Source organism: Elaeis guineensis, chromosome 4 (assembly GCF_000442705.2).
Source record: "Elaeis guineensis isolate ETL-2024a chromosome 4, EG11, whole genome shotgun sequence".
Lineage (NCBI taxonomy): Eukaryota > Viridiplantae > Streptophyta > Magnoliopsida > Arecales > Arecaceae > Elaeis > Elaeis guineensis.
The window spans coordinates 8,721,315-8,731,807 of NC_025996.2; positions in this window are offsets into that span (position 1 = coordinate 8,721,315).

The window sequence follows — 10,493 nt, forward strand, 5'->3', positions numbered from 1 at the left end:
ACTAATTTATTTCAAGATCAAAACAAATATATTTAAAATTTATAAATTATTCCATCTTGTTGCTTATATGGAACGAAAAAGGTTTAAAATTAGCAAACCTATTTACTCCAAGAAAATTTATTTTATAACCAGACACACATATATTAATAAACTAAAAATAATAGTTGCTCTAGATTTTTTCTCTCTGAACTTCTTGCTTGATAGACATTATCAAGAAAATAGCTAGTCTAAAAAATTCATACTCTTCAATCATATTTCAGAAAAAATACATAAAATATCAGAATTCAAAGGAGCCATGTGCCCAACAAAAACTTTTTCTCCAGTTTTCTTGTCCATATGGGCCCCTAAGAGAACTTTCTCCGTTCTCCAATTCAACCAATTCTGGATAAACTATAATTATAGAAAATCATAATTGATATATGTAAAACAAAGAAAAAATCCTAAGTTCTTGTCATGTTTTACTTTTATCATGTTCCTGTCGAAAATAAATTTTCGAACAACATGACTTGAAATAGTCTGAGTCAAGTGTTAGTGCCCCTGGCTCAACATCTTATGAGTCCAAGATGCATGTTTCTCCTGAATTTCTTTTTTTTCAATATGCATTTTACCTTCATGAGTCTCAGATTCTTATTGTGATACCAATCATTTAATCCCAAGCATAGTTAAATAATAACTTCTCTTAGGAACCACCTCTTTTATCTCTGGTTTTAATCCCTACCATCGATAAAACATGTTTACCAAATCATATTCTTATGACCACTATTGCTTGAATAGGTGGTTAATTATTTTTTTTATTTTGAGTTTAAGAATAAAGGAAACTTGGTCAAAAATTGGGTGAGAACTTATTTGAACCAGGCTTAAGTGGAGTTCTCAGCCACCCACTGTCGTTCCCCTTGTCCGTGTCCCGGAGAGAAACAAATTTGGGCACCTCTTAAGACTCATCAAGTTGCAACCACCGTTTCTTTTTATCGCAAAAAATCAAAGTATTGTGACAAATTGCAAATTCAATAACCTCCGTGAGCTAAGTGACTCCCATGCCTAACCTCTGTAACATTGCCTTTTAAGTTTCAAAAATTTAGCCATATGTTTTGATAATGAGAAGAAGAATACAAGAGGATATTTGGTTCCACTTGTTGAATTCCATTTTCGTTGGAGAGGGTAAGGCGGAGCACTCATGCAAGATGAGCATGAGTATAGTCAAAATAGTTAGAGAAAAGAATATTACGACAAGGCATAGACAAAATACAAACATCAATTTTAATAGTCCCTTCTGAATGCTGGGCAACAGAACTGACCATCCAATCTGCAGTGCTGTTTGTCTCACGTTCGAATTCCTTTCCAATATACAATTGTCAATCTTGACTTATTCTTAACCAATGTTGCCACCTTTCCAAATCTAATTGCGATCATGATCTAAGAGATTCATCACCATTTGATTCCTATGCTCTTGGCACCTCTTGATGAAAACTCAAGTTGACTATGTTAAAAGCTCTCTTAAAATCTAGCTTAACCAATATCACTCTCCTCTTGTGGTGCTGGCAATTAAATACAATCTTTGTTGCAAAAGTTAAACTATTTAAATTAAATGATAGTAATTGAAATCATACTCTAAATGTTCCACCAAATCATCTATGATATATTAATGTCAGGTCATAAGAAACTAAGCAATAAATCTATGAAACCCAATCAAAATGTTAATTAATTTAAATTATGACATACGCAGCCACCTTGTCAATCTTAAATGATAAAACAACACCAACATGATTGATATTACAAATGACCTTTCATCATTTTTAAAATTCATATCAAATTTGTGTTAGAGATGGTGTCTCTCTTTCCCCTGCCACTTATATATATACACACATATATGCATGTATACATACATATACATACTTTCATACATACATGTATGCATGCATACTGACATACATACATATGTGCGCACGCACGTGCAACATATATATGTATATAAAGAGATAGTGACAGAGATAGATATATGGATATAGATACATACATATACATATATATTTGTATATCATAAATTTAAAATTTGAAAATCATTATTCATGATTTTCATTAGGTCATTTTAAGCCAAATTCTTGCTTATTTTATTTTATTTTTTAATTCAACATTGTGAAATATTAGATAATTATTTTTACCATAAACAAGTGTATTAATATATGAAAATATAGGCAATGAAATATACTCTTGCGGAAAAGAGGAGGAAAACAAGGCTAGAATTGTAAGTTGCAAATACCATCATTTTGGATATCAAAAACTTTTACAAAGGTTTAAAAAGAGGATAAACTGCGACAACAAATCTGTCAATTATAATTACAATCATTTTAAATAATCAAAATTTTGTAAAACATAATAAAAAGCATCCTTACAATAAGGATCATACTGCCCCTTGGAATCATCAAAGTCCATCCAAGTGGTGAAATCATTTTAATAAAATATATTTTTGTAGGGAAGCCCTTTTTTATATGTAGAATAAAGCATCATTGTCAAGTTGCATGGGTCATGAGCATCGTTACTCCTTGCAAACTACTACTTTTTTTTTTTTGATAAACAAAACGAGATTAGAAGTGGACGACCCAACGCAGCTGTCTCTCTGAACGTGATTATACAGCCCCAATCTCTATTGAAGAATGTTTAATTCGAGATCTTAGTTTTAAGAGAAGACAGCTTCCTCCCACCGTATAGGCAAATCCAACTGATGAGTACATCACCCCAGCACCACTATGGGTTAGTGGACCAAATATCGCTTCCATATCCCACGTCTAGGCTGCCAGCAGCAGATCGTCATAGATCATCTTAGAGCTGGTATTTAATCAAGACTCAATATCCATCAGGGAACTTGAATCTAGATCACGCGATTGGAAGCCACGGCCCGATACCACTGGGCTGCCACCGCAGTGGCTGCAAACCACTTGTTTTGGCATCCCACATTTTGCAAGATACTTGTTTTTAACTTAGGAAACAATTGTTTTCTATGTATTTTCACATATGCCTTTTCTAGATCAGGCATTATGATTCATGATATCTATTTGCATATCAAGAATCAAGATCATGTATCTATCGTCCTGAGACAATGGCTATACTGCACGAGCTTCCAAACATGGATGATATTTTTTTGCAACCCCCAGCATGATGCTTTATTTGTTTTGATAGCGATCACAAGAACATTGTACATCAAATTGTGGTCTATCAAAAGTACCTACGTTGATCTTAGCCAGTTGTTTAGATAATAACCAACATAGGCTACCAATACAATTAATTCTATGGATTTTTCTATAATATCCAAGGCCTAGAGTATCTTTGTTAGTGAACTCACCCTCTGCAACAGTTGGCGCATCCTAAGAAGCAGGATGATATGCATCATCCACTTGTGATGGTCAAGTTGGACATGAAAAAGACATGAATCTTCTTAGGACCTATTTAGATAATTAGGCCAAAAATCTCATATGATTTATAGGTTTAGCCAATATAATTATAAAAAATGAGTTTGAGTCAGACTTATTTTCAATAATACTCAGGAGCTTATGGAATGGATAAGCCTAAATCCTATAGGAAGAAAAAAATGATCCAAGATCATTTTTTCTTCTATTGGGATTCAGGCTAGCCCACTCATTAAATCAATCCTGAATACTCATAGATATGGTCTAGCCCAATAAGTAATTTTTTGTATATCGCATGCAGTGTAGAAAAAATACACCATTCCACCTAATTAGGTCATATAATTATCACTTTCTAATGCGCATTTAATGTCTGCAGTTCCACTTTTTTGTTTGAAATTTTGAATAACAAAAATACTCATCTTCTTCTAAAAAAATTATGATATCATGTGGCAATATTAATATATTATGATATCCTACGGTCACTTTTTATTCATAATTTGGCCACTGGATGTCATAAGAAAGAGAAAAATATTTTCATAATTTAAAAATTCAATAAAATTTTAATGATAAAAATGTTCTTCTCTCCTTATGACTTGTAGAAAAAATTATGACTTTCTATATATGCAGGAAGTCATATGTTGACCACATGATGTCATAATATAATATTATAATTTTTTTAGAATAAGAGGTACATTTTGTCATTTAAAATTTTAAACAAAAAAATAGAATTGCAGACATTAAATACGCTATTAAATATATGTTGAAAAGCGATGGCTATATACTCCTAGGTGGTTGAGTGGTATACTTCATGTTATTTTTATTGCACTGCATGTGGTGCACACAGATTTTCTCATAGCCCAATTTATGTAAGCTTAATTCTTGCTGGTTATATTGACCCTATCCAATGATCCAATAGGATTGTCAATCCATCCATCCAAATAAAAGTTGGGAGATCGTGCTGTATTGAATGTTTTCCTACTCGATGGATCAATTGGATCTAAGGTTTGTTTTGATATCAGATCTTATACTGGCGCCATAGTCGTATGGTGTTGAACCGTTGGTATGCATATTGAGTTTCGTTTGGTATTGATATGGTACAATGCATCAAGTATGGGACAGTAAATGTTGGTACAACAAATTTTGATTGAATGTATGCATGCATTTCATCTCCTTCACCTTCTATTAGGGTTCAAAGAAGTACTCGTCAAACGGACCCTCTCTCTCCTCATGTTTATCTTGCACTCAAAAATTCTTAGTAATTCCTTTAATAAATTATCTTTCAACGGGCAGAGTAGCTATTGGCGAATTCGATGCTCCATATCGTCCCTCATTGTTGGTTGGCTGCTACCTGGGCTCCGATTTCATTTGAAAGAAGATCAGTTATCTTGCTGGTGGTTTTGTCTCGAGAGCAAGGCCTGGGTCACGCATCGTTATTTCACTGGCCTTGGGACATCCAACGTTTTACAATATTAACGTTGATTTGTGTCTTTTTCCCGACTTGCATCATTTCAATCTCAGGGCAACGGGTATGGAAAAATTCTTTTATTTGGAAAAATCTTTTACCCAAGCTCTTCTCTAATGCACCATGGAGTGCCATTGAGTATTCGAAAACTATTATCAGCAGATGAACGGCTATCAAATAACATGGCCTTACGTATCATATATGGTGCATCTTGTTTGATAGCTGTCCATCAAATATACAGGATCCATGCTCCCCAGGCCATATATGTTCCAGGAACTCAGATGGCCAAAACTCTCTTTCATACATTAAGGCATCAGTTTATGATTTCCATAGCAACAATTCCATGCTTACCCTCATTGGATCCGATTACCAGTGTCCATCTAGGTAGTTGTCAACTAGGAGATATCTCCTACGTATGTGATATGAATAATGTAGTTGATTAATGGTAAAAATTTAGATGAAAAGGTCCACTTATAATGAAGGTCAAAATCATAGATGACATAATTGAGTATAATATTTTTCTTTACCATAATCTCTTTTGCCAGGCAATGTAACAGGACGTGTGGACAGAAAAGCCCTGAAAATATGAGCATGCAGAACTAGTTGCAACTGATGGATGTCCAAGAAACCGATGAGTCAATGAAGATAACCTTGCAATTGTATAACGTCTCCTGTATTTGCCAACTAAAGGAGATTTATACTCAGAAATAAGGACAATCATTTCTTTTGCACTTCAAAGAAAATATATAACTTAATATATATATAAAACCTGTTTCACTTCACCAAACCTTTCTCCCAACTTCAATTATAAGATGCTGACTGAGTTTGCTGCGTCCAAGTTTAAGTACAAGATTTTGAAGTTTCCTACGTAGATCAGGCTCAACATTAGTAAAAGTGTCATATCCTAAATTTGAGACAAAACATAATCATACTATCGAGGAATATAGCCCACGATTACATGAAGCTAACATTTATATTTATAATCTTGAATAAAACAAAAGATCCATAATAAATAAAATATAATAAAGATATTTCATTCTAATTTTTCATTAAGTAATTAAACCAATACTGATTCAAAGCATCAAACTCAAAAATAAAAATACCAAAATTTATATCTCATAATTCATAAAATACTTGGCTGCAAGTTTGTAATCATTTAATAATTTTCAAAGTTACTAGCACAGACTCTTAAATCTGGATTATCCGTCATTTCTAACCTCATTCCTCTGTAAAAGAAAAAAAAATGAGATAACGAGCATACAGCTCAATAAGTAAAATCTACATTTTTTTACTAGATCAAATATAAGTTTTTTATATATCAATAAATTATTGAGAGAAAATAATTATCATTAAAGGATAAAACTTTCATAATAATAATATATCATAAATCAATCATACTCTTGCATATGCATAAATTATGTAATTTACTTAAACATAATTTTCACTACATAGAATAAATAAAGTCATAAATCATACTAACTTTATAAATAAAGTCGTATCATTTATTATTTTACCATATCATTACTTTTAATAATTCTCTAAGAGTAAATGCTAAGGTCATTATTATACTTGTGATAGGGCCATAATCAACAAAATATCAACTATTATTATCCGTTGGTAGGGTAATATACCAACCACTACTATCTACTGGCAGGGTAATATACCGACAGCTATTATCCGCTGGCAGGATCGTATAAATGCTAGCTCCAGATATCGATCTTCTCTATTTTTAGAGACTTATCTGAGAGTCTTTTTTTCATATTTTTTTAAATAAATATTCTTAAAACATGCATAAATAAGATACTAAATAATTTTATAGAACTCATGATCTATAAATAATTTTTAATAGTAAAATTAAACAATCATAAAATCATTCTTTTCATAACAAAATATTAATTTCATAAAAATGGAGTTCATATTTCATAAACAAGTCATTCATACTAAAATATTCATGAAATCACTATTTTACGATAAATCATGAGTTTCATAATATATGTACTCGATCCTTGTCTTAAAAATATAGAATATTTTTTTATAATAAAATGATCGATAATTCAAAAGTAAGTAAAAAGTGTCGGTGTTACTTACCTCATTCATCCTACATTTTCAGACTTCATTGGATGAATCTACTAATCATATCGAAAATATTAAATCATGATTATTTTTTTTTCAATTAATTCAATCAGATTAAATAATAAGAAAGAGATTGTTGATTGGGTAACGATATTCAATGGCTCAAGATAGGTTGAGTCTAAGTGACTCAGTCAATAAATTATGAGGCATGAGCTTGATTGAAGCCAAGATTGTTCAATGGGACCTGTGGCCTGATAGGTTGCTCAGGCACCATGGTAATCCTGGGCCTCTTTAGGGGTCAACTTAGGTACATAGCTAAGGGAACAGGATTTTGACTGAAATTTTTGGATTGGCTTAGAGAGAGAAAATAGAAAGAGAAAGAAACACTAAAGAGGGGGATGGGTCTTTTTTCTTTCTTCTTCTTCTTTGGAAAACAAGGGAAGGGCGGCTGGTGCTTCGGTAGGGTGCAATAGCACAGCCAAAAGTTTGACAATGGGCAGTGATGCATGGCCAATAGTGGGCAATAGTGGATGACCAATGTGAAAATTATAGGAAAGACTTGAAAAATAAAAGATCCGACCCTTTTTCTTGGATTTTGGGTCGTTAGCTACTTACTACGGCCATATCTTATCCGAGACAAATTGTAGAGAGGCTGGGCAATCCGACCAAGAGTCTAGCATTAAGTGGCGGTAGCATCGATGGTTGGAAAAAGCAAAAGAAAAATTGAAGAAATAAGAGATTTTTTGTAGTGAATTTTTAACGAAGCCAGTGGCCGATGGCAAGGCCAGAGACCATGGGGAGAAGGGGAAGAGAGAGAGGTGGGATTGAGGCTTTTCTTGGTTCTGGTGACTCTTGATCCCGATTTCAAGTGGGCACAAGGATGGTAGATCATGACTTCAATGAGAGAAAAGAGAAGAAAAGAAGGGAGAAAGAAGGATCTTTGCTCGGTAAAGTGCCTTAGGGGAGATGGCTTTATAGAGGAGCCCTAGATGAAATTGGAGAGGAGGAAGAAGAAGACTCCTTTTGGGAGTCTTCTTTCTTCTCTCTGTGGGTTGTGGTTGGCTTAGCCCTAATCGGACTGGTTAGGTGGATCGGACCCGAACCGAGCTCTCAGACAAAGGGAAGAAAAATTATACAAACACCTATAGATCTAGATGGTGGGACAAACAATAGCTATTCACAATTAATTTAATATGGAGCATCTTCTGAAGAAAACCATTCAAAAAGATATCCACAATAAATTAAATAGAAAAAGAATACTATTTTATAGAATAACTAGCTTTCCTCAAGAATTGGGACATTTTGTTAGAGAATATGTAATGCAAGTGTCAAAAGACATTTCATTGGACGTTTCAATGGATCAGATTAATGTGTCATTTAATGAAATGATTTTCCTAAGATTATGAATTCAAGAACAACCAAACATAAGGCACCCAAGCACATGATACCTTTTGGATTAAATAAATTTGTACTTTTTATTTTACGGCTTAGTTATCCTCTGTATTGTAACTTAATATGGCTAGCAATATAATGTCTCTATTTCCACCATTTGGTTTCAACATTTTCTTGCTTCCTTCCCTTTTATTTGACCCAATATAGTGCTGCATGACAATTAGAGGCAAATTATGTAGTCCTTACATTTTAAAATCTGTTGATCAAAGGTAATGTGCTTTAATGCAGTTTAAAGATACTAAGCTTGTCTAATATGGTTAAAGTTATTGTTTTGGATGTTTAAAGTGATGTAACTAGGAAAAAAAAAAAAATTCATAAACCCCCAGGCTACGTTTCTCCTATCTTCCAAGTCAGTTCGCAAATACTTGGAATGATAAAACAAGGTCTTAACTAGATGATCCAAATAGCCGGTACCAAGTGAATTCAGTTGTTTGCTAGAAGAACCTCCAGATATTTGGAGTCTAAAAGCATCTCCGAAGCATTTCTTCAAAATAATCAGGTACTTCTCGAGCTATTACATTGTATAGAAATACACGGTTCATGGAATGAACAAATGCTACATGTACTATTCAGTAAGACTGATCTTGAGCAAAGTGTTGCCAATAAAAAATACTTGATCTAAGACGTGGTTGAACAATTTGGATGAGGTGTTGAAATCAGAGCAACATTAAGATTTTAACAACAGTGTCTTACCTCATGTACAACCTTCTGGTTAGTAAGGGCAAACCACAAACATGGTTCAAGATATCTAAATTTTGTGTTCAAATTTCATCAATCATGCATTCATTGCAACTAAGCATCCAGAGAGCATTTCAACTAGATGATATTTACCAAAAGATCTAACATGAACCTGTTTGTGGAAAGATAAAGAACTTGAGAATCTCTCTACACATGAATATACTTAATATGAAGATTTTGCAATTGAGACATACAGATAAGCATTAATAGACTAAATTATCGGACCAATTTCATGCTTCGAAACCAAGCTCTTCCTAATTTATTGGGATCAACAAGTCATATCCTTGAAAGATAATTATCAAGACAAAAAACAATGAGAAAATGAATAGATTAAAAAACAAAAAATCAAAGCATTTATCTGATGCAGTGATATACCATGTCACTACAGCACAGCTTTTTTCATGGAAAAACAGAAATGGAGGAAGAAAAGGTTTTTTTTTTCTTTTTTGAAAAAAAAGGAGAGAAGAAAGAGTAAATCGTAAGCATATCAACCGACTTTAACCCATCTATCAAGCTTCGCTTCCTAAAATGCTCTATCCATTCATTTGTGCTCATCATATGACACTTCAATCCCTTCAAATTCTTCCTAAAGGCTTTCTTACGACTTCTCAAATGAACATCTTTCCTGATTTCAAACCCTTAAACATAACCCCGAGCACCTTTCTAAGAAATATCCTTTGATTGTTATTGCAGATGCTCATACCAGCCCAACAAGTTCCATGACAACTTGTCCTTTATATTTGAAACTTCTGCAATTAGTCAATTAGTCAAATTACTCTAATCTGTCTGTGGTTTTACTGCATGTTCATTCTTGCATTCTCATTTATATGTTTTATCATGTTACTAATACTTAGATAGTCCATTCTAGGGCATTAACTTATATAAGCACTACGAGTTCCTTGGCAGGTGGATAATTTGCAAGAAAATTTACAAGGGTATTTGACATAACGAGATTCTAGACGCTCAGGATGAGCGTAAGATGTAAAGAAAAAGGTGCAAGTGTAACACAACTCAAAAAGATATTATAATTGGTGTGCTGGTAGAAGCTTGAGAGTTGCACAGTGTTATAGTCCACAAGACTAAAGAAATGCCTAATAGATAAGTTGCTTAGACTTAAGAGGACATTTATACAACTAAATGTACTAAATTAAACATATAAATGGGCACAGCTTTAGCGTTAAGCACCATAGTAAGTGACAGAGTAAGTGCTTTAGACAAAGCTAATCAAGAAGAAATACCAAACAGTCTAGAAGCTATATGCAGAAAAACAACTGAATGAGAAAAACAAAGACTGTTGTATACATTGAAAGGGTTTCCATATTGAATGAGATATTTCATCGGAGTATATGGGAAAACTAAATATAGAG